The 25,173-nt window shown below is 43.2% G+C and overlaps 1 long non-coding RNA gene and 2 pseudogenes across 2 annotated transcripts in view; all 3 read left to right on the forward strand.

Annotated features, from left to right (window-relative positions):
- Positions 1-23,625, forward strand: part of LOC132343469 (uncharacterized) — a 61,005-nt gene extending 37,380 nt beyond the window's left edge. Inside the window, exon 3 of the long non-coding RNA XR_009492312.1 lies at positions 23,333-23,625. This is a non-coding gene — a long non-coding RNA (uncharacterized lncRNA). The remainder of the gene's footprint in view (positions 1-23,332) is intronic.
- LOC782954 (elongation factor 1-alpha 1-like) lies at positions 20,506-21,222 on the forward strand (annotated as a pseudogene).
- LOC132343512 (elongation factor 1-alpha 1-like) lies at positions 21,592-23,109 on the forward strand (annotated as a pseudogene). The gene has a single exon (XR_009492394.1). The product of XR_009492394.1 is annotated as an elongation factor 1-alpha 1-like (transcript).
- Positions 23,626-25,173: the final 1,548 nt, after the last annotated feature.

Genomic DNA, 25,173 nt, shown 5'->3' on the forward strand with positions numbered 1-25,173 from the left:
GAAAAATTTTTTGTATTTTTTAAAAGTTTCCAGTTTTGAAATCAAAAGAGATGAGTACATCCTCTGGCACTCAAAGTCCATCCTTGACCAGGGCTGGAGCCCAGAAAACCAGATCCTCTGTGAACCATAGTGTCTTAATGTATAAAGTAGACCTGCTGGGTCCTAATTAGAACATAGTGCTCACCAAAGGCTCAAGATGAGGAAACTAGGGTGCTGGGGCTTTGGCTGTCACAGCACAAGATGCAAGGGTAAGGCTTCATGCTTACCTGAAGTAGAGAGGTGACTGTATTACCCTACAGTCGGAAAAACTGTGGACGTATTGACAATGCTGTGGGAACTGGATTTTGCCCCACTGAGTGCCTGAGACAGGTTTTCTCAAATCAGAAGAGGTAGGGAATGGATGGCTTATATTTGGACCATCCTTTTTAATAAACGGGCTTCCCAGGTGGCTCAGCTGGTAAAGAATCTGCCTGCAATGAGGGAGACCTGGGTTCAATACCTGAGTTGGGAAGATCCCCTGGAGAAGGGAAAGGCTACCCAGAACTCCAGCGTTTTGGCTTGGAGAATTCCATGGACTATATAGTCCTTGGGGTCACAAAGAGTCGGACACGACTGAGCGACTTTCACTTCACTTTTAATAAATACTGTTGTGGAATTAGATAGTGAACCTGGACTCACTGATCTGAGAGAGGACCATGGAACGTGAGGAGAAGAACACCTCAGAGGAGGACAGTTAGAAGGAAGCATACCATAATAGTCAGAGAAAACTGCTGTAACAAAGCGATGCAGCAACACAGTGGCCAGAAGAACAAAGGGTTGTATTTCTGTCTTACACCACAGTGTCAACGTGGGTGGTGCAAGAGGTGGGCGCCTCTCCTTGGACTGTGTGCCCTGCCTCGGTAGCATCATCACAGTCGCTGGTAGATACTGGGTGGCTGTGAGTGCAGGTCCCAGCCATCAGGAAGGAGAAAGTACGGAGGACTCGCCCCCACGTCACCCCAAGCCTGTGGATGCTCCACGTCAGCTCTGCTCACGTTCCATGATGACAGCCACATCACTTGCTCACATCTGACTTCCGGGGAGGTGGGGAGAGGCTGTCCAGATGGGCAGCAGAGGCCTGGCTATAATTCCTTCCCTATGGAAAACAGAAGAATGGCGTTGGTGAACAGCCCACAGTGCGTGCCACAGACACCGAAACTCTCATGTCGCTATGACTATGAAGTCGGCTTAGGCATATTTTTATTTCCTTTTTTTGTGTAGGTATCTGGATTTCTCTGAAGGTTTCATATTGCTCTCACAACAAACCAAAAGTGATAGTTGTAATCTCCGTTCTGGAGTCAAACTGGATGCAAATTAGCCTTACTAACTGGGTGAACTTTGACCCATGACTTCTCTGTGATCCTCTGCTTTCCTCAATAGTAGAACCTACTTCCCTGGTGGCTAAGATGGTAAAGAATCCACCTGCAATGCAGGAGACCCAGGTTCAATCGCTGGGTCGGGAAGGGCATGGCAACCCACTCGAGTATTCTTGCCTGGAGAATCCCATGGACAGAGGAGCCCAGCAGCCTACAGTCCATGGGGTCCCAGAGTCGGACACGACTGAAGCAACTTAGCATGCACGCACTTCCCTAGTAGTTGTGAGAACTGAGAGTGAAGACCTACAGCATGCTTTGCCTTGAGCCTGGAACACAGATACCGCATGTGAATAGTATTGGGCATCACTAGCATTACAATAATTACGACGGCTATTATTAGCATCAGACCACCTAATACACAGGGCCTGATTATGTTTGGAGCATCACTACCCATGAGCTGCTGCCTTGTCTTTCGTCTGTCTCTCCTTTCTCCTCCTTAGCCCCTTCACATATTCATTAAACACTTGAGGCTTGTCTCTCTCATCTCTCCCTCTGCCTTTATGATCACTCTCTAACTCTTTTTCCTCCTCCACATCCCTGCAGACTCCAAGGGTTAGAGGGCAGTCATGGATCCTGCTTGGAGATAGAAGTGGCTGCCTTTCAGGTCCCTTCATTATTTAGATCTGATCCCAAGGGTGCAACAGCAGTCCCATTTGCATCCCTGGGACATCCTGTAGAGGCGCTAACTTGAGCTGGTCCCCTTCCTGTCCCCAGTTAGCAGGACTAACCACCCCCCCTTTCCCATCTACTGCTCATTCCCCTTCCTCCTGCCTTTCCTCTCTACTCCCAAATATGTGCAAGCTTGGATGAGCACAAGTTGAGGAGCCTTTTAAACAGCTCATTAAAACTATTAAAAGCTGAAAATTGACCTTGGGAAATGACTGTGCAATAGCTTTATTAGATTTCTTGGGTGAAAAAAAAAAAAAAGAAAAGTTAGCCTGGCTGTCTTACTACTGATTTCTCGGGGCTCTCCATACAAGCTTCTAAATTTGGATCTTGAGAATTATTGAGCTTCTATTGGAGAAAAAAAAGAATCTGAAGTCCTGCCAGAGCCCAGAGTAATTGTCCAGTTCTTCTTCCCAGAGCCCTTGGAGGGGAAAGAGACCAGCTCTTTAGATTTGGGGGAAAGAGGGAGTTGTTACTGAGTTGTTGAGTTTTTGCTGGGGAAGAGGTGCATGGAGTCCTACTAAACTGACTCCCCTCTTTATCACCTTGAAATGAATCTTTGCAAGCACTCATGATTAGTAGGAAGTGGGGGAGGGGTGGATAAAATACCAAAACCCACTTAGTAAAGAAAAGCAAATCATTCAAAGCATATTTTAAAGACAAACGTGCCGATGCAGCTCTTTGTTCTATTTTCTGAAAGATGTGTGTGGTGTGTGGTGGGGCTGGGCTTAAGCACTAGTGGAAAGGAAATGGGAGTGAACTGTGAGCACATGCATGTGTTTGAATGGTCCTGAGCCAGCCTGTGTGGCAGTGAGGGCCTAAACCACATGTCAGAAGACTGGTACCTGGGCAAGCCTTGCCCCTCATCAGAGCAAAGCAAGCACGGTGCTCCTTACCCACGGCTACCAAGGATAATGAGAATGGATGCTAGCCCTCCTAGGTCCTCTCACTTCTAGCAGTCCTGAGGCTTACAGGATCAGATTCCATCAGGGTTTCCTGAACATCTGCTCTGCCCCAGGCACTGCCCAAACCGTGTCATCTGGCCCTGCTGTATTCATTTCATTTTGTCTTCACAGCATCTCCATGACAAAAGCATTATCAACCCCATTTTTCAGAGGGGGAGACTGAAGCTTAAGGAGGGAAAGTGACTTGCCCCAAACCACCCAGCCATGAAGTGGCAGCACCAGAACTCAAACCCACCTCTTCCAAGGCTCAGTCAAGCTTTTGAACCGTAGTGGGTGAATGTGCATGTGTTCACGCACGTGGATTAAGGGGACAGAGACTGGCTTGTGATTTTCTTTTTTAGTTACCTAACTGTATGCCTTTTCCAGTCCTGTGGCCATTGCTGAGTTTTCCAAATTTGCTGGCATATTGAGTCAGCACTTTCACAGCATCATCTTTTAGGATTTGAAAGAGCTCAACTGGAATTCCATCACCTCCACTAGCTTTGTTCGTACTGATGCTTTCTAAGGCCCACTTGACTTCACATTCCAGGATGTCTGGCTCTAGGTCAGTGATCACACCATCATGATTATCTTAGTGGTGAAGATCTTTTTTGTACAGTTCTTCTGTGTATTCTTGCTACCTCTTCTTAATATCTTCTGCTTCTGTTAGGTCCATACCATTTCTGTCCTTTATCGAGCCCATCTTTGCATGAAATGTTCCCTTGGTATCTCTAATTTTCTTGAAGAGATCCCTAGTCTTTCCCATTCTGTTGTTTTCCTCTATTTCTTTGCATTGATTGCTGAGGAAGGCTTTCTTATGTCTTCTTGCTATTCTTTGGAACTCTGCATTCAGATGCTTATATCTTTCCTTTGCTCCTTTGCTTTTCGTTTCTCTTCTTTTCACAGCTATTTGTAAGGCCTCCCCAGACAGCCATTTTGCTTTTTTGCATTTCTTTTCCATGGGCATGGTCCAAGATGAGGCTGTGAAAGTGCTGCACTCAATATGCCAGCAAATTTGGAAAACTCAGCAGTGGCCACAGGACTGGAAAAGGTCAGTTTTCATTCCAATCCCAAAGAAAAGCAATGCCAAAGAATGCTCAAACTACTGCACAATTGCACTCATCTCACATGCTAGTAAAGTATTGCTCAAAATTCTCCAAGCCAGGCTTCAGCAATATGTGAACCGTGAACTTCCTGATGTTCAAGCTGGTTTTAGAAAAGGCAGAGGAACCAGAGATCAAATTGCCAACATCTACTGGATCATCGAAAAAGCAAGAGAGTTCCAGAAAAACATCTATTTCTGCTTTATTGACTATGCCAAAGCCTTTAACTGTGTGGATCACAATAAACTGTGGAAATTTCTGAGAGAGATGGGAATACCAGACCACCTGACCTGCCTCTTGAGAAATCTGTATGCAGGTCAGGAAGCAACAGTTAGAACTGGACATGGAACAACAGACTAGTTCCAAGTAGGAAAAGGAGTACATCAAGGCTGTATATTGTCACCCTGCTTATTTAACTTATATGCAGAGTACATCATGAGAAATGCTGGACTGGAAGAAACACAAGCTGGAATCAAGATTGCCGGGAGAAATATCAATAACCTGAGATATGCAGATGACACCACCCTTATGGCAGAAAGTGAAGAGGAACTAAAAAGCCTCTTGATGAAAGTGAAAGAGGAGAGTGAAAAAGTTGGCTTAAAGCTCAACATTCAGAAAATGAAGATCATGGCATCTGGTCCCATCACTTCATGGGAAATAGATGGGGAAACAGTGGAAACAGTGTCAGACTTTATTTTTTTGGGCTCCAAAATCACTGCAGATGGTGATTGCAGCCATGAAATTAAAAGATGCTTACTCCTTGGAAGGAAAGTTATGTCCAACCTAGATAGCATATTGAAAAGCAGAGACATTACTTTGTCAACAAAGGTCCGTCTAGTCAAGGCTATGGTTTTTCCAGTGGTCATGTATGGATGTGAGAGTTGGACTGTGAAGAAGGCTGAGCGCCGAAGAATTGATGCTTTTAAAGTGTGGTGTTGGAGAAGACTCTTGAGAGTCCCTTGGACTGCAAGGAGATCCAACCAGTCCATTCTGAAGGAGATCAGCCCTGGGATTTCTTTGGAAGGAATGATGCTAAAGCTGAAACTCCAGTACTTTGGCCACCTCATGCAAAGATTTGACTCATTGGAAAAGACTCTGATGCTGGGAGGGATTGGGGACAGGAGGAGAAGGGGACGACAGAGGATGAGATGGCTGGATGGCATCACTGACTCGATGGACGTGAGTCTCAGTGAAGTCCAGGAGTTGGTGATGGACAGGGAGGCCTAGCGTGCTGCGATTCCTGGGGTTGCAAAGAGTCGGACACGACTGAGTGACTGAAATGAACTGAATTGTATGCTTCCCTCTCCTCTTCTCTCAGCTCCTTGAGGGCCCTGCACATTGATCCCCAGTGTAACTCCCAAACCCAGCCTGGTGCTGGGAAGGAGTGAAGAAGACAGAAGATGGAAAAGTTGGGTTCTCAGCCCTCAGGGTACTAAGGGAAGCAGATGAGGACCTTTCTTCCTGAAGTTCAAACTTTGCCGAAAATCCGTTTTGTAGAGGATCCTGGCTAACATTCCCTAAAGGAACTGTGGTCTTTTTTTTTTTTTTTTTTTTTTTTTAAGCTTAGGGCCACACCACGTAGCATGTGGGATCTTAGTTCCCCAGCCAGGGATTGAACCTGTGCCCGCTGCAATGGAAGGGTGGAGTCTTAACCACTGGACCACTAGGGAAGACCCAGGAACTGCAGTCTTGGTCCTTGCTTCTTCCGCAGCCTTGTAGAGTCCCGGAGATAACCTGTCGCTCCATCTCCTCCTCTGGAGAGGGGCTAGAATGCAAGTGGCCATCCTCACTTGTTGGAGTAATGTTGAAAGGCTAAAAACAGATTTTCTGTGCTTGTAGTGAATTGTGCAAAGCAGTATTTCAGTAATCAAAAGGTGGTTTGACAGAACAACGCTCACTTAGAAGTCTGAATCTAGTAGGTGCCTGTTTCTGGACTCCACCTTCTTTATAGAGTTGGGAGGATTAAGTACAATAAAATAATAGATGTGCTGAATGGTAGTTGGCAATAGTATTATTTCTATGCACCTTGCTCCTTTCCTTTACAAACTCAGAATTCTCCCTGAGCTCATTTTCTTTTGAAACCTAATTTAAAGAAATGAAGAATACAATGAGATACCACTCCTCATCTATCAGATTGGCAAAAATCCAAAAGTTTGATAGAATAGTCTGTTAGTAAGTCTCCAGGGGAAACGGCCACCCTCACCCATTGCCAGTGGGAATGTAAATGTCTACAACTCTAACAAAATTACACATGCCCTTGATCTTTGACCCAATATAGTCACTTCTATCCTGGAGACATGCTGTCAAAACACATAAAAAAGATATGAGACATATAAACCAGTTGCAATGTATAGGGCTCATTTGCATCCAGATTTGAACAACCAATTGTAATAACAAGAAAAGGAACTGTGAACATTAGTTGAGTATTTAATAAATTCTAAGAAATTATCATTATTACTTTTAGGTGTGACCATGGTATTATGGTTATGTTTTGTTTAAATAGTTCTTATCTGTTAGAAAAATTATGAATGGAATACAACGAGTGGAATGTGCTTTAAAGTAATTCTGGAGGAAGGAATATGTGGGTTGAAAGGTACTTGGGAGCTTACAATAAAATTATGACATTACAGATAAAGCTGAAATTCCCCTTGACCTCACCTAGTGGTCCTAACCCTAATCCTAGGACTCTCCTTATGTAACCACTGTTTCCAGTTTGCTTTGAATCCTTTCATACATTTTTTCTGGGCATTTAGAACTATACATACGGTGAATCAGTGGTAAAGCAACGCGGGAGACTCGGGTTCAGTGCCTGGGTTGGGAAGATTCCCTGGAGAAAGAAATGCAACCCATTCCAGTATTCTTGCCTGGGAAATCCCATGGACAGAGGAGCCTGGCAGGCTATAGTCCATGGTATTACAAGAGTTGGACATGACTTATCGACTAAACCATCACCTCCATATACTCATAAGGGGTGAAGGGACAGTATTTTTTTCCATTTACCCAAATGACCAACTGTCCTGCCTTGTGCTATCTCGCAGTCATGTATTTGGAGTCTCCACATTAGCGTGAGATCTGTTCTGTTCTTCCTCGCTGCACAGCATAGCATGACAAGGGTGTACCGTAGGTCATTCACTCATTCCCACCATGATGGGCACTTACCTTTTGTGATTACAATCACTGCTGCAATGAACATCCTTGGATGCGTCTCCTCATGTATGAGAGAGTGTTTCCATAGAATGGATAGTGAGAAATGTAGCTGTTCGGTCCTAGAATATTTTCTGTTCTATGTTAATAGATACAGACCTTGCATTCCCTGTATGATGTTTTCTACCTCCAAAATCTCAGAGCCTTGTTTCCTCCTTAGTCAGATGGGGATGTTATTTTTTGGTTATCACCAGTTTGCCTATTACTTTATAATACTGTCCCCAGCTCACCTTCTGCGTCCTTCATCTCTTTGAATTATGGCTCTAGGCTCACACTTCTACTTCTTGCTTTGTCATCCAACCAGGCTGGCTCTTTCCCAGCCCCACCCTCTCTTCCCTTCCTCTGGGAAACCCCTTGCCATGGGCCTGCACCTTTTTCCCATCCTTGTGTGTTGCCCACATTCCCCCTACTCTCTGACAGAAGAAAGACAAATATGAAAGGAATGATGGAATTAGAAAATCACCATTTGGCAAACACCATATTAAGAAATTTTGAGGAAGAACCATCAATAATGACAGTGCTACTGGGCAGGAGTTTGGGGAGTAACAGGAGATTTCCACAGTCTCCAATAGCATCAAGTAATGAGATGTGCTTTCTGATATGATGAAAAATTAAACATTTCTTCTGTGACGTTTCTGCTAAAGAACAAGAGTCTGAATCTAATCATGGGGAAATATCAGACCAATCCAAAGTAAATGCCATTCCATAAGATAACTGGCCTGCTCACCAGGAGTGGGTGGATTTTACTGTATGGAGATTATACCTTGGCACACCTGATTTTTTAAAATATAGCTGATCCACGCTCTTTAGAACTATCAATATCAGGGGGAAAAGACTAGGAACTATTCCAGATTATAGGAGACTGAATAGACAAATGAATGTACCCTGTGAAAAAGAAATTTCCATTTGTTATCAAGAACATTACTGGGATGAAGGGTAAAATCTGAATAAGATTTGTGTATAGACAATGGTGTGTAAATGTTAATTCCCTGATTTTGATAACTATATTATGGTGATGTAAGAGAACAATCTTGTTTTTAGGAGTAGACTCTTTATTATTTGGCAGCAAAAGGACATTCTATCATGTCTATAACTCAAGATCAAACAATTGATAGATTGGATGGATGGATGGATAGATGGGTGGATGGATGGTGTTAAAAGAAAACAAAATGGAGACCAGGCTTGAGGATCCCCCAAGCAGACAAAGCCAGTTAAGTAAAACTTATTCTAGCTAATTTCATGACCATAAAGAAAAACTTTACCATATTTCCTGTAAATGCCTCTGATAATCATAAACAAACTTGTCATCTTTCTAAAGTGATACCAGATAATAACTTTTAACCTTTTAATTAATCTTAGTTAATCACTCTTAACTTTTAATTAATTTTAACTCTGGAAAACTCTTAAAGAGATGGAAATACCAGACCACCTGACCTGCCTCCTGAGAAATCTTTATGCAGGTCAAGAAGCAACAGTGAGAACCAGACATGGAACAACAGACTGGTTCCAAATTGGGAAAGGAGTACATCAAGGCTGTATATTGTCACCCTGCTTATTTAACTTATATGCAGAGTACATCATGGGAAATGCCAGGCTGGATGAAGCACAAGCTGGAATATATCAGTAACCTCAGATATGCAGATGACACCACCCTTAGGCAGAAAGAGAAAAGAAACTAAAGAGGCTCTTGATGAAAGTGAAAGAGGAGAGTGAAAAAACTGGCTTAAAACTCAACATTCAAAAAACTAAGATCATGGCATCCGGTCCTATCACTTCATGGCAAACAGATGGGGAAACAATGGAAATGGTGAGAGACTTTATTTTCTTGGGCTCCAAAATCACTGCAGATGGTGACTACAGCCATGAAATTATAAGATGCTTGTTCCTTGAAAGAAAAGCTATGACCAACCTAGATAGTATATTAAAAAGCAAAGACATTACTTTGCTGATAGAGGTCCACCTAGTCAAAGCTATGGTTTTTCCATTAGTTAGGTATGGAAGTGAGAGTTGGACTACAAAGAAAGCTGATCACCAAAGAATTTTTTTAACTGTGGTGTTGGAGGAGACTCTTGAGAGTCCCTTGGACTGCAAGGAGATCAAACCAGTCAATCCTAAGGGAAATCAGTCCTGAATATTCATTAGAAGGACTGATGCTGAAGCTGAAACTCCAATACTTTGAGCACCTAATACAAAGAGCTGACTCATTTGAAAAGACCCTGATGCTGGGAAAGATTGAAGGCAGGAGGAGAAGGGGACAACAGAGGATGAGATGGATGGATGGCATCACCAACTCAATGGACATGAGTTTGAGCAAGCTTCAGGAGTTGGTGATGGACAGAGAAGCCTGGTGTGCTGCAGTCCATGGGGTCACAAAGAGTCAGACATGACTGAGCAACTGAACTGAATCACTTTTAACCAGTCCTCTGTATCTGGAAAACCCCATTGAAACAACCAATCATTGTAAGATCAAGCAATGTCCTCATTTTCACTTTGTAAACCATCCTTTAATGAGCTTCTGGATTTCTGATAGTTTATGAACATTTTGTTTCTCATTCAATAGAATATCCATATCTAGTAAAGTTCTTTGAATTTCCTTTTGACAAACGATGGGTGGATGGATGGATGGATAGATGGAATACAGATAGATAAATAGATGGTGATAGAGTGCATAGAAAATATATCCCTGAATACATTTCCAAGCTGTATAGGAAGCTGAGGTCTTTCAGCAGACAAACTTTTTATATAGATAATGGTGGGGCCGTGGAGAACCCCTGTGGCTCAGATGGTAAAGGATCTGCCTCCAATGCAGGAGACCCAGGTTCGATCCCTGGAGGAGGAAATGGCAACCCACTCCAGTATTCTTGCCTGGAGAATCCCCATGGACAGAGGAGCCCGCCGAACTACAGTACATGGGGTCACAAAGAGCTGGACACGACTGAGTGACTATACCGATTTCGTGAACCAACCTGGAAGGGGTTCTGAACTGCAGGGGGCGCCAATATACACCCGGTAGCCGGGACAACAAGCTGCTAAGGATCCACTCCCTCCTCCCTCAGGTCATCCTGAGCTCTTTCACGTTCTGAATCTCCATTCAGGGGCTCCTGCCAGCCTTCCCTCACAGTTTCCATACTGCCTGGTTCCCCCGCCCCCTCCTCCGCAGTCAGTCCTAGTAGAGAACACTCTGAACCCCCAGCTATGCCGAACTGGGCACCGAAGCGATGCCACCAAACCTCTATTCACTCGTGACCTACATTGTCATTGGTTCCGTGGACTGTGCATTCTGCAAGTAGAAGGGGGAAATGTTACTATGACAACAGCTCCTAGCGCTGCAGGGAGGCAGAACACCTACTTAAAACAAGTTCCCTTACCCATATGGCAGGTGGACTTCATCAGTTGTTTCAGAATCAAATATCCAAACCAGGTGAACTGAAAAGAGAATATTCTTAGAAGGGCTAATTCAGAGCATTGCCCAGAGCTACCCGCTGAGATATCAAGAGTGAAGAGAACAGCAGCTTTTTAAAATATTGTGTTTTTAAAGACAAATATGAGTACAGATGAGCAGCGTGCTCTCTGGCTGCTGTGATCTTGCTGGACTGAGAAGGCAACAGACATCAATAAGCAATGGCTGAGTCCTTCCTAAAATCTCAGCCTTGGTTGGTTCCTATCATTTTCCTCTCATGGCTGCCAGGGCTTCTAGCTCTTTCTACTCCTCCTTCCAGCAAATGCCGTGTGTGTGAAAGAAAGAGGATGAGGTTCTTAGGTCTGATCCCCAGCTTTGTTGTGTGTGATCTGTGTGACCTCAGGTACATTGTTTCTTTTCTGAGGCCCAGTTTCTTCATCGGAGACAGTCGTGTTTATTCCCTTATCTAACTGTTCACAAGTGCTTCTTGAACACGGACTGTGTGCCTGAAGGAATAATACAGCTCCTACCCCAAGAACTTTATGGCTTTAGACCACTCCATATTTTTTTTCAGATTTTTTTTTTTTTGATGTGGGCCATTTTTAAAGTCTTTTTTTGAATTTAATTGCTTCTGTTTTATGTTTTTGGTTTTTTTGGCCACAAGGCACATCAAATCTCAGCTCCGAGACCAGGAATCTAACTCACCCCCTGCATTGGAAGGCAGTCTCAACCACTGGACCACCAGAGAAGGCCCTTAAACAACTCTTATGGGTTATAAATCAATGTTCGCTAGTTGCCTTTGCTTCTTTTCCCAGCCCCATTCACCAACCAAAGTGAGTGATAGCCTCTTCTGACTTCCACAGCCCTGGGCCAGGGCCCCCATCACAGCCCAAGTTGATGGGGTAACATTATTGACTGCATGTCTCTGTCACCCACTTGGACAGAGAGGGCTCCTCAAGGGCACAGATTAGCTTCCAACCCAGCCCTGTCTCCCCAGGGCCTGGCACCCAGTCTTTGAAAGTCAGATCCTATATAATTAATGATGTTAAAGCCTGTGCAAGTGGATTTTCTTTTTCTGATGCTCCTTGCAGAATCAATGAATTCAAGTCACAATCACCTTTCGGTGTTGGTTCCAGGCATGCTCTGTGAGATGCTTAGGAGGGGCCCCAAGTCGGGGCTCAAGCGACATGTGATGAGCCACCCTCTTGTTTTTTTTATTTTTATTTTTTATTGAATCATCTGAACTTGGAGGCAGATAAACTCCACACTGGGGCTCTGGAAGGGCCTGCCAGAATGGGAGAGGTAACAAACTACTTCCTTAGGGGCCTTGTAAGAATGTGCGTGTGTGCTCAGTCACTCAGTTGTGTCCAAAATTTTGCGACCCCATGGACTGTAGCCTGCCATGCTCCTCTGTCTGTGGGATTTCCCAGGCAAGAATACTGTAGTGGGTTGCCATTTCATTCTTCAGGGAATCTTCCCAACCCAGGAATGGAACCCATCTCTCCTGCATTGACCAAAGGGTTCTCTACCACCAAGCCACCAGGGAAGTCTCACCCTCTTGTAAGTGGATTGCACTGGGGAGCTTGGAGCTGCATTAGCATGGTTAGCACTCGGATTTTGTCTGATTTTTTTGTACAGAGGTGGACTAGGGCAGAGTGTGCATGAGGACGGTAGCTTGACCCTCCCACCACCTTTGAGAGTCCCCAGTCCTTAACACTTTCCAGTTGCTTGTCTCTTTTCTGAGTCTGGTGGCACTAGTGGTAAAGAACTTGCTGCCAGTGCAAGAGATGCAGGTTCAATCTCTGGGTTGGGAAGATCCTCTGGAGGAGGGCATGGCAGCCCACTCCAGTATTCTTGCCTGGAGAATCCCATGGACAGAGGAGACTGGTGGGCTACAGTCCTTAGGGTAACAAAGAGTTGGACACAACGGAAACCACTTAGCAGACATGCACACACACCCTAGAAAGTACCATATGACACCCCTCACTACCTCCCTCTAGAACAACATCTTCCTGTTGTATCATTGAGCAGCTGAGACGAGATACCCCATGGCCAAGAGGAGATATCAGACTACATCTGATACACAGAGTGCCTGATGAACTATGGATGGAGGTTCATGACATTGTACAGGAGACAGGGAGCAAGACCATCCCCATGTAAAAAAAATGCAAAAAGGCAAATGGCTGTCTGAGGAGGCCTTACAAATAGCTGAGAAAAGAAGAGAAGTGAAAAGCGAAGGAAAAAAGGAAAGATGTATCCATTTGAATGCAGAGTTCCAAAGAAGAGCAAGGAGAGATAAGAAAGCCTTCCTCAGTGATCAGTGCAAAGAAACAGGAAAATAACAGAATGGGAAAGACTAGAGACCTCTTCAGGAAAATTAGAGATACCAAGGGAACACTTCTTGCAAAGATGGGCTCAATAAAGGACAGAAATGGTATGGACCTAACAGAAGCAGAAGATATTAAAAGAGGTGGCAAAAATACACGGAAGAACTGTACAAAAAAGATCTTCATGACCCAGATGATCATGATGGTGTGATCACTCACCTAGAGCCAGACATCCTGGAATGTGAAGTCAAGTGGCCTTAGAAAGCATCACTACAAACAAAGCTAGTGGAGGTGATGGAATTCCAGTGGAGCTATTCCAAATCCTGAAAGATGATGCTGTGAAAGTGCTGCACTCAATATGCCAGCAAAGTTGGAAAACTCACAGTGGCCACAGGACTGGAAAAGGTCAGTTTTCACTCCAATCCCAAAGAAAGGCAATGCCAAAGAATGCTCAAACTACTGCACAATTGCACTCATCTCACACGCTAGCAAAGTAATGCTCAAAATTCTCCAAGCCAGGCTTCAGCAATATGTGAACTGTGAACTTCCAGATGTTCAAGATGGTTTTTAGAAAAGGCAGAAGTGCCAGAGATCAAATTGCCAACATCCTCTGGATCATTAAAAAAGCTAGAGAATTCCAGAAAAACATCTACTTCTTTATTGACTATGCCAAAGCCTTTGACTGTGTGGATCACAATAAACTGTGGAAAATTCTGGAAGAGATAGGAATACCAGACCACCTGACCTGCCTCCTGAGAAATCTGTATGCAGATCAGGAAGCAACAGTTGGAACTGGACGTGGAATAACACACTGGTTCCAAATAGGAAAAGGAGTACGTCAAGGCTGTACACTGTCACCCTGCTTATTTACCTTCTATGCAGAGTACATCATGAGAAACGCTGGACTACATGAAGCACAAGCTGAAATCAAGATTGCTGGGAGAAATATCAGTAACCTGAGATATGCAGATGACACCACCCTTACGGCAGAAAGCGAAGAAGAACTAAAGAGCCTCTTGATGAAAGTGAAAAAGGAGAGTGAAAAAGTTGGGTTAAAGCTCAACATTCAGAAAACTAAGATCATGGCATCTGGTCCCATCACTTCATGGCAAATAGATGGGGAAACAGTGGAAATAGTGGCTGACTTTATTTTGGGGGGCTCCAGAATCACTGCGGATGGTGACTGCAGCCATGAAATAAAAAGACGCTTGCTCCTCGGAAGAAAAGCTATGACCAACCTAGACAACATATTAAAAAGCAGAGACATTACTTTGCCAACAAAGGTCCATCTAGTCAAGGCTATGGTTTTTCTAGTAATCATGTGTGGATGTGAGAGTTGGACTGTAAAGAAAGCTGAGTGCTGAAGAATTGATGCTTTTGAACTGTGGTGTTGGAGAAGACTCTTGAGAGTCCCTTGGACTGCAAGGAGATCCAACCAGTCCATCCTAAAGGAGATCAGTCCTGAGTGTTCATTGGAAGGACTGATGCTGAAGCTGAAACTCCAATACTTTGGCCACCTGATGTGAAGGGCTGACTCATTTGAAAAGACCCTGATGCTGGGAAAGATTGAGGGCAGAAGGAGAAGGGAATGACAGAGGATGAGATGGTTGGATGGCATCACTGACTCAATGGACATGAGTTTGGATAAATTCTGGGAGTTGGTGATGGACAGGGAGGCCTGGAGTGCTGCAGTCCATGTGGTTGCAAAGAGTCGGACATCACTGAGCGACTAAGCTGAAACTGAATTATATCATTTCCTTTCTGAGCTGAAAACAGTCTCACGGGAGCTCGTACAGAAAAGAAAAAAATCAACATAAAACAAAGCATCAAAACTCTGGGGACGGGTTTCCCAGGTGCCTCAATGGTAAAGAATTCACCTGCCAACGCAGGAGACACAGGTTCCACCCCTGGTCTGGGAGGATCCCATGTGCCTCAGAGCGACTAAGCTCATATGCTGCAACTCTAGAGCCTGTCCTCTAGAGCCTGGAAGCCACAACTCCTGAGCCCACGTACCTCGACTACTGAAGCCTGCTCACCTAGGGCCTGTGCTCTGCAACAAGAGAAGCCACAGCAGTGAGAAGCCCGTACTCTACAACTGGAGCGTAGTCCCTGATTTCTACAAGTAGAGAAAAAAGCCCACATAGCAGCAAAGACTCAACACAGCCAAAAATAAATTAAAAAAAAAAGCTCCAGGGACATGAACCTAAAACCATGTCACCCTTTCTCAATTTCAGCGTCTCTGTCCCCAAGGGGCTTAGAGAGAAATGTGGAACATCACTTCGGTAATCCCTTGTGGACACAATTATGTTGTAGTTACTGCCTATGGGGACCTACTTGGGATTTCTCATCTTACTCTGATTGCATTCAAAACTAGATTAGATTCTATTGATTCTGTCATAAAAAATAAAGGCGGCCTGCCTCTCCCCCTCCCGTAATCTTCTGTTTGCTTAATATAAAAAATCTGCCCTGTGCCTCTTAGGCTTCTACCTGCCTTTGTTTGTTCTGCTCCACTTCTAGTCCTTGCCCTCCTCAACACCCACATCTCCCCTCAGTCTTGTGCATGGACTTAAATTTTTATTGCTCTTATTTGCTGGTCTCTGTTACGGCTATTCACTCTCCCAGCTGCCAAAGGGGAAAGGAGAAATATTTCTCCAATTCCCGGGTAGTGTTGTTATTGGCCAAACGGTTTTCCAATGAATTCTTCTATATTTATTGGCCCTAAAAGTTATTTATTCCCATTATAAGCAATTTCCCTTATGATAAAGGAAAAGCTGACTGTGACCCACGAGGAGGGTCAGACCCCTTGAGAGATCTCTATGCGTGCATAAGTGGGTGTGTGCTCAGTCGTATTTGACTCTTTATGACCCCATGGACTGTAGCCAGCCAGGCTCCTCTGTCCATGGGATTCTCCAGACAAGAATACTGGAATAGGTTGTATGCCCTCCTCCAGGGGATCTTCCCAACACAGGGATCAAACCCTCACCCCCAGTCCCCTGCATCACAGGTGGATTCTTTACCAACTAGCCACCAGGGAGGCCTGAGATGTCTCTATATTCACTATTATATGGCAAATGTTCACACCTTTTAAGGCCCAGCTAGATGTCCCTACCGCGTGAAGTCTTTCTTGGGTCCTCCAGGAAAGCAGATGAGAAGGAAGAGAGAAAGCCAGACTGAGGACTCAGAATAAATCCATTAATGAAAATCATAGAGATACAGTTGTAATGATCTCACACTGACCAGGGGTCAGGAGACCTCGGTTGACTCACCTTTTCCCCTCAAATTCCAGTTACTTGTCATTCTTTCTTTCTTTCTTTTTTTTTTTTTGCCATATCTGAGCACCACTATTAACTTATAATTTTCCTTGATATACACTTGCTTATTGTGCTTTCTTTACTGACATTTATTTTTAAAGAAATGTTATCAAGATCTCTTTCCATAACTAGGAGATAGTTTTTTAAATGAATGCTGCTGCTGCTGCTAAGTCGCATTAGTCGTGTCTGACTCTGTGTGACCCCGTAGATGGAAGCCCACCAGGCTCCTCTGTCCCTGGGATTCTCTAGGGAAGAATACTGGAGTGGGTAGCCATTTTAAATGAATACAGTGAAACAAAACAATGGCACTGCCAAGGCTCTGACCTTGTCATCAGGGGAAGTCAGAGGGTATCCCGGCACCAGACTGAGACTGGCTCCTTAGCAAACATCAGGAAGGCTGAACAAGGCTTGAAAAGGGAATATCTTTCTCACGATGTGATTTGTGCCCATAGAATGCCACCTAAAAATCATCTTCTGCACCCTCTCAAATCCCTCCACACACCAGTGGGGCTTACCCCACAGTTTAAGGGTGAGGTTAAATGCTCAAAGAAAGGTTGATTTCATACTACTACAAAATGCTCCCACATTACATGAGTTTCCTAACGTTTGCCTGAGGATCTATACCCACAAACCCCAGAAAATCTAAGCTCATCAGTCTCAGTACATCCAAACTTCTCTTGCAGTGGCCAGAAGCTAGACCAGAATTCTGGCCACCAGATACACAGGTTTATTTTTTTTTTTTAATTTAAAAAAATCCAGTTTAACAGTAAAATCATCCCTTCTTTCCACCCTTCTACTCTTACTATTTATCCTTTCTTTCTTTCTTTCTTTCTTGAGTGTTCCTGGTCTTTTACTAGAGGTCAAAAAAATAATAAACACTCATGGAGAATCTGTGCAGATACAACTCTTTAGGAAAACTGACCTTCATGTAAGGGAGTGAACCTTAGTTAGCAGTAATGTTTGTTCATTATGAGAGACAAAGATGGGAAAAATCCAAACTCCTAACAATAAGATATTGACTCCAAAAGCCATGGGACCCTTAAACAATAGAATTCTTTGCAGCCATTTAAAATTATATTTAGAAATATGTAATTGACATAGAGAGACATTTATACCATAGAATCAGTTCAGGCAGTCTGTCATACAATTATATAAATTAAATATGATCTGTAATGGAATTTAAGCCCAATATTCCTCAGTTTCCTTGTCTTCCATGATAACTTGCATTATTAGGTCCTTTAGCTATAGAAATTAAGGCTTCCATGCCCAAGTGAGTTGGAAAAATCTAGATTAATCACAGTGAAATGAACTTTGCTATTAAATTTCTCAAGTCTTTTTGAATATACCAATGAGCATCATGAATTTCCAAGAGGAGGTGCTATCATGGGTCATTTTCTAAAACCTATTTAATCATGAAACTGGTGTCCTGAGGGCCATACTTTGGAAAGATGGATAAATAATTGAATATGCCTTAATGAATCAATATAGAAGTCTAAAAGTACCTACAAAATGCTAACAGGGATTCTGTCTGGCTATTAGAAGTATGGGTGGCTTTTATTTGGTGATTTTTCCCACAATAAACATTTCTGTTTTCTAAAATTTAAATATCAAGCTGTTCTGTAATTGTTTAATTTTTAAAAGATGGCTGGAGAAGGGATAGAGATGTGGGGCGAGAGCTCTTGTTCTCACAGTCAGCGTGCACACAGGCCAATGTTAATCCCTGCTCTTCTAAAGCAATGAGGCAGGTTAACTGGATGGTTTTTACCGCAGTTCCCATTGGCCATCATGGAAAACACTCTCTCTTCAGTTATAGCCTAGTCACCCCCATCACCATTATCATCATCAAAGTCATTTAGTCATTGATATGCTGTTCTTTTAATTTTTTTATTGAAGTAAAATTCACCTAACAAAATTAATCATTTTAAAGTGACATTTAGTTCTTTCACAAGGTTAGGCAACCATCACCTCTATCTAGTTCCCATTGACGCCATCCGATGAGGATATCTACAAGAACTGAGGTGGGCTGTCAAAGGCATAGATACATAGTTACATTAATAAAGCATAAAATCAGGGCCATAAAAAGGAGAAAGGGATAAATATACCAAGCAGGAGGTTAATATAATGCTGTGACTAAGTATCAAGAGTATCTCTGAATTTCCTGGCAGCCTGGGCAAAATAGGAAGCACAAGGATAAATGGCTCTCATCAGAAAAGAGAAAGTTTGGTATAACTCAAATAAACTAGAGTGTTTTTCTGGAACTTAATTCTAAAACTTTTCATGTGGATTTCATACATAGAACATTAATGCATATTAATATGCATAATAGGCAGTGCACTTGACTATAATTTCATAACAAATGTAAAAGGAATGATTTTCATATAGTTATTTTCCAATAAATATTTACTAGGTTAATAAGTAAATAAATTATGAATAAAAGATAAGTCCATTGCATTCTTATCTCACACATCCTTCATAAATTTGTCAGTATGATAGAACTAAATGCCAAACAAAGAATGCAATCATCCCAATAAAGAAATTATTTTTTAAAAAACCTAAAATGTATTGAAGCTATTAACTGTTTTAATCAAATTAAAATATTGGGAAACTCTGGTCTATCTTCTGATAGCACTAACAGTGGGCTTTCCCAGTGTCTCAGATGGTAAAAAAAAAAAAAAATCTGCCTGCAGTGCAGGAGATGTGGGTTTGATCCCTGGGTGGGGAAGATCCCCTGGAGGAGGGTATGCCCACTCCAGTATTCTTGCTGGGAAAATCCCATGGACAGAGGAGCCTGGCCAGCTACACTCCATGGGGTCACAAAGAGTCAGACATGAATAAAGTGACTGAGCACAAACATGTAGAAAAATCATAAAGCTTTTGGCACTCTCTAATTCCTTTATAGTTTTATGGTGATATTAGGATAAACTGGTCTCCATTCTTCATTCAAGATATGCGTAAGCTGTTTGTTTAAAGGTCAAAACTTAAAAGATTTTTCAGGAGTTCCTAAAATCTGTCTATTCCCTAAATAATGGCAATATGAGAGTTCGAACAGCCATTGTGCACAGCGTTGCCCTTCTGTCAATGGGATAGACTCAACCCATCCAAACTGCAATTCTTCAGTCATTCCTATCTTAGATTTCAAGAGAGGAAATTCTGCCACCCAGCAGTAGTTTTGTAAGTTTTCTAGGTGCTAGCGTTTCCCCTGGAGAAGGAGATGGCAACCCACTCCAGTATTCTTGCCTGGATAATCCCATGGACAGAGAAGCCTGGCCAGTTACAGTCCATGGTTTGCAAAGAATCATATAAGGCTGAGCATGCAACACTCACTCAATCATTCAGCCTAAAGACTAAGGCTTAAGGCATGCACCCCAATATTCATAGCAGCATTATTTGCAATTGTCAATATATGGAAGCAGCTTAAATATCCATCAACGAATGAATGGATAAAGAAGATGTGGTACATATACATATATATATATATATGATGGAATACTACTCAGCCATAAAAAGAATGAAGTTTTGCCATTTGCAACAACATGGATGGACTTGGGGGGCATTATTAAGTGAAATAAGACAAAGAGAAAGACAAATACTGTATGATACATCTCTTCTATGTGGAACCCCCCCAAAATACAACAGAATAGTGAATATAACAAAAAAGAAGCAGACTCACAGATATAAAGAATAAACTAGCGGTTACCAGTGGGGAGAGCAAAGCTGGAAGGGACAGCCTAGGGGTAAGGGATTAAGAGGTACAAATCCCTTAAAATAAGCTGCAAGGATATATTGTAAAATGTGAGGAATATAACCAATATTTTGTAATAACTATTTAAAAATTGTGAATCACTATATTGTACACCTGTAATTTATATAATATTGTATATCAACTACACTTCAATTTAAAAACAGCCATCACACACAAAAAAAAGACTTGAGATTCCCTGGCCATCCAACGGTTAGGACTCTGTGTTTCCACTGCAGGGGGCATGGGTTTGATCCCTGGTGGGGAACTAAGATCCTGCCTGCTGAGTAGCATGGCCAAAAATAAATAAAGTGTACGACTCGAGGGTTTTTAATATATTCCTAGACTTCTACGTGCATCACCATAATAATTTTTTTTTAAAAAAGGCTATGGTCCTTTTTCGCAACGGGTTTGCCGCCAGGACACAGGTGTCGTGAAAACCACCATTAAACCTAAGCCAAAATGGGAAAGGAGAAGACCCACATCAACATCGTTGTCATTGGGCACGTAGATTCAGGGAAGTCTACCACGACTGGCCATCTGATCTACAAATGTGGCAGGATCGACAAGAGAACAACTGAAAAGTTCTAGAAGGAGGCTGCCGAGATGGGAAAGGGCTCCTTCAAATATGCCTGGGTCTTGGACAAACTTAAAGCTGAACGTGAGCGTGGTATCACCATTGATATCTCCCTGTGGAAATTTGAGACCAGCAAGTACTATGTTACCATCATTGATGCCCCAGGACACAGAGACTTCATCAAAAACATGATTACAGGCACATCCCAGGCTGACTGTGCTGTCCTGATTGTTGCTGCTGGTGTTGGTGAATCTGAAGCCAGTATCTCCAAGAACGGGCAGACCCGTGAGCATGCCCTTCTGGCTTACACCCTGGGTGTGAAACAACTAATTGTTGGCGTTAACAAAATGGATTCCACTGAGCCACCATATAGCCAGAAGAGATACGAAGAAATTGTTAAGGAAGTCAGCACCTACGTTAAGAAAATTGGCTACAACCCCGACACAGTAGCATGTGTGTTGGGGGCCAGAGTGAGGTACTCCGCCCATGGCAAAGGTCATGAGGAAGGAGGCTCGACATAGGCACGTGACTTTTGTATAACATCTCAGTGTATAAAAACAGACTCTGGAAAATAAAGAATTGGGATCAGTTTCTCGAAATACTGGTCTCCCCATGTCGCTCTCTCTCTCACTCTGGCTGAGTCTCCATCTGGAGCGCGGAACCCACCATGCTTACTAATTATGCCTGGGCTTCTAAGATCCGACCGGGGAGGCCTCAGTGTCTCCTCTCCTTCGGGAGAACGGAAGGACGCCTGCGGCCTACGTAAGTGGTGCAAACTTCTTGTCTTGAAGTTTTATTGGTCTCCCGCGTAAACCAAGCTACTCAGCCTCTTTTCTCCACTGAATTTTCCTATTGAGCTATCCTCATCCTATTACTCTTTATATCTTTAATTAATATCTAATTGAAGCTATTGTATCCTGATCCTCGCCTATGCCGTCTCTCCTTCGAATACCCTGGATCAGCCGGGGCTGGTCCCCGGCACATGTGTGCCAATTTCTGGCTGGAATGGTGACAACATGCTGGAGCCAAGTGCTAACATGCCATGGTTCAAGGGATGGAAAGTCACCCGTAAGGACGGCAATGCCAGTGGAACCACCCTGCATGAAGCTCTGATTGCATTCTGCCACCAACTCGCCCAACTGACAAACCCTTGCGTTTGCCTCTCCAGGATGTCTATAAAATTGGTGGTATTGGTACTGTCCCTGTGGGTCGTGTGGAGACTGGTGTTCTCAAACCTGGCATGGTGGTCACCTTTGCTCCAGTCAGTGTAACAACTGAAGTGAAGTCTGTAGAAATGCACCATGAAGCATTGAGTGAAGCCCTTCCTGGGGACAATGTGGGCTTTAACATCAAGAACGTGTCTGTCAAAGATGTCCGTCGTGGCAATGTGGCTGGTGACAGCAAAAATGATCCACCCATGGAAGCTGCTGGCTTCACAGCTCAGGTGATTATTTTGAACCATCCAGGCCAAATCAGTGCTGGATATGCACCTGTGCTGGATTGTCACACAGCTCACATTGCTTGCAAGTTTGCTGAGCTGAAGGAGAAGATTGATCGTCGTTCTGGGAAAAAGCTGGAAGATGGCCCTAAATTCTTGAAATCTGGTGACGCTGCCATCGTTGATATGGTTCCTGGCAAGCCCATGTGTGTCGAGAGCTTCTCTGATTATCCTCCCCTGGGCCGTTTTGCTGTGCGTGACATGAGACAGACAGTCACTGTGGGTGTCATCAAAGCAGTGGACAAGAAGGCAGCTGGAGCTGGCAAGGTCACCAAGTCTGCCCAGAAAGCTCAGAAGGCTAAATGAATATTATCCCCAATACCTGCCACCCCAGTCTTAATCAGTGGTGGAAGAACGGTCTCAGAACTGTTTGTCTCAATTGGCCATTTAAGTTTAATAGTAAAAGACTGGTTAATGATAACAATGCATCGTAAAACCTTCAGAAGGAAAGGAGAATGTTTTTGTGGACCATATGTTTTGTGTGTGGCAGTTTAAGTTATTAGTTTTTAAAATCAGTACTTTTTAATGAAAACAACTTGACCAAAAATCTGTCACAGAATTTGAGACCCATTAAAAAAAGTTTAATGAGAAATCTGTGTCTTCCTTTTGGTCAACACTGTAACTCCCTATAGTACTACTTTGGTAAGAGTTGCTCATAAGCTATTTCTGGTAAAACAATTTTCAAATTATGGGTTTGTATTTCTAGGGTGGAGCTTCAGGTTTGTTAACCTTGTGTTGAGAACTCATCTGTTTTAATAACATCTTAAGCATTGGTGCAACACTTTTCTAGATTAGGACAGATGAACAAAGAGTAACTATGTTTTATATGTAAGCTAGTTTGTAAGGTCAGATTCTATAGTATAGAAGCTCCTGTTGCATATAAAATTTTGTATGGTTACATAAATGAATAAATCTATGTCATTTAGTTTGCCAGTTATGAGGATGTGCATTCACATTTATAATAAGTAGTTAATCTAAAATGTGAGACTTAATAGTATTGAGTACTGCCCTGCTAGAGTTAATTGTATACAGGTTCTAGGAAAAATAAAAGATGCTGAAGGCTAAAAAACAAATAAAATAAAAAAATAAATAAAAATAAAAAGGCTATGGTTTAAGAACAAATATTCTCCTTCTTCTCTACATCTCAGATGGGGAAAACATACCGAAGGTCCTCATGAACCATTTGCAGGAGGATCACGGTGGCTGCCATGAAAGGAAATGAACTGGAAGTCATGTCCAACTATCGACAACAGATTTCCCAGGTTTTGACACTCAGACTAAGTTTTATCTTAAAAAGTTTTTTTCTTTCCGGTATTCTCTAATTATTCTATAATAAGCTTGTATGATTGACTCACGAAGCGTTGTTGGGTTTTGTTTTGATAAGAAAGAAGCAAAGTGTAAGAAAACAGGTTGAAAGTGACAGGAGCCGTGGTGCAGGAGGCCACTTGACTGTCCCCTCAGTGGCTGTGCGGCTTGGGGAGAATCCTTCCCTTTCTCTCTGTGCGCTGGGGGTGAACACCCCCCGCCTTGTAGACATGCAGAGAAGATTCAGTGAGCCAATGCAGAGCTCAGTGTTTCAGACTGAGCATGCATTTATTTGTACATTGTGAATATAATATTAGAAATGATAGCTATTAACATTACTAATTGAGATTTTTACTTTGCATAATGGCAAAACATTTACACAATAGTAAAAAAAAAAAAAAAAGAAGAAGAAGAAAAAGTTGTCTCTAATCCTATCACCCCAACAAGCCAAGCTATGGTCATTTGCCCCAGGCCTCGTCTAGTCCTGACCCACATGATTCATATGTGGTTATAATCATATTGTAAGTGCAATTTCATATTCTGATTTTTCAGCTAACATTATATGATAAGCACTTTCTGCCACATGTGAATGATTAAATGGTGATTTTAAAAGCCATACGTATTCAGGGACAACAAGATGCAGTGACCCTCTATAGCACAAGGAACGTCCTTCATATTCTCTAAAATAAAATCCCTCAAGATGACCGATGCTGGCCCTTGAAGTAACCAAATTCAGTGCAGTAAAACCAATGTCAAAGAAGGCAAGCCCATCAGGGCACTTTGGGTGAGGAGGGAGCGTTAACCTTTTATAAGCTTGAAAGCTGATGGGCTTCAGTTGGCTACAATGTGCAAAGGTACCTCAGAATATGATCTGAGGATGTACTGCCTTTCTGAAAGTGAGGGTAGAATCTGACCTCCAGAACCAAACCAGGGGTCTTTGAAGCCTGAAGATCAAGAAAGGCCAACCCTGGTGTGAGGACTGTGGCTCTTCCTCCCCTACAGGCTGACGTCTAGGCAGGTGGAGACTGGGAAGGAAAGGGCCAGCCAGAGCAAGGAGGTGAGAGGGCAGGGAACTTGCTTAGGGACAAAGGTAGAGCACCGTTAGGCAGACAGATCAAGTGTGGATCAGGAAATAGTGTGTCAAAATTGCTGGCCTGGAAAGTTGAAGGCTTTGAGTTCTGCTAAAGAGCTTTGAATGTAATTGGGCGGGTATTGGCCAGCCCCGGAGAGTTGTTGAATAAGGAAGCAGGCCAGCCAAGGTGTTGAGAGAGAAAGAGAAGAGAATTAAGTAGTGTGCATGGACAGAAAAGAAAACCGCTCCGACAGGGGTGCAGAAGAGGAGGAAACCAGCAGCGAGACGGTGGCTGACGGGTGCTATTGCTGCGTTCCGGTCTCCGTTCTGGCTATTTGGTGTGTACTCACCAGTTCAGTCCTTAGAGCAACCTTCTGATTTAGGTACTGTTATTATAACTCCTGTTCACCAGAGGAAAATTATTAGGTGATCTGGGCAAGTTGCCAAGGTCACAAATAGTCGTGACAGCCCCAGCACAGAAATCCAAGTGGGCTGGTTCTGGAGAGAGGCCACCAGGCGAGTAGGGGAAGCACTCCGGGTGGAGCTGACAGAGCCACAGAGCTGAGAAACAACGTGCTACTTGTGGAGGAAGGCAAAGGCTCCACGATGCAG

Source organism: Bos taurus, chromosome 22, assembly GCF_002263795.3.
Source record: "Bos taurus isolate L1 Dominette 01449 registration number 42190680 breed Hereford chromosome 22, ARS-UCD2.0, whole genome shotgun sequence".
NCBI lineage: Eukaryota > Metazoa > Chordata > Mammalia > Artiodactyla > Bovidae > Bos > Bos taurus.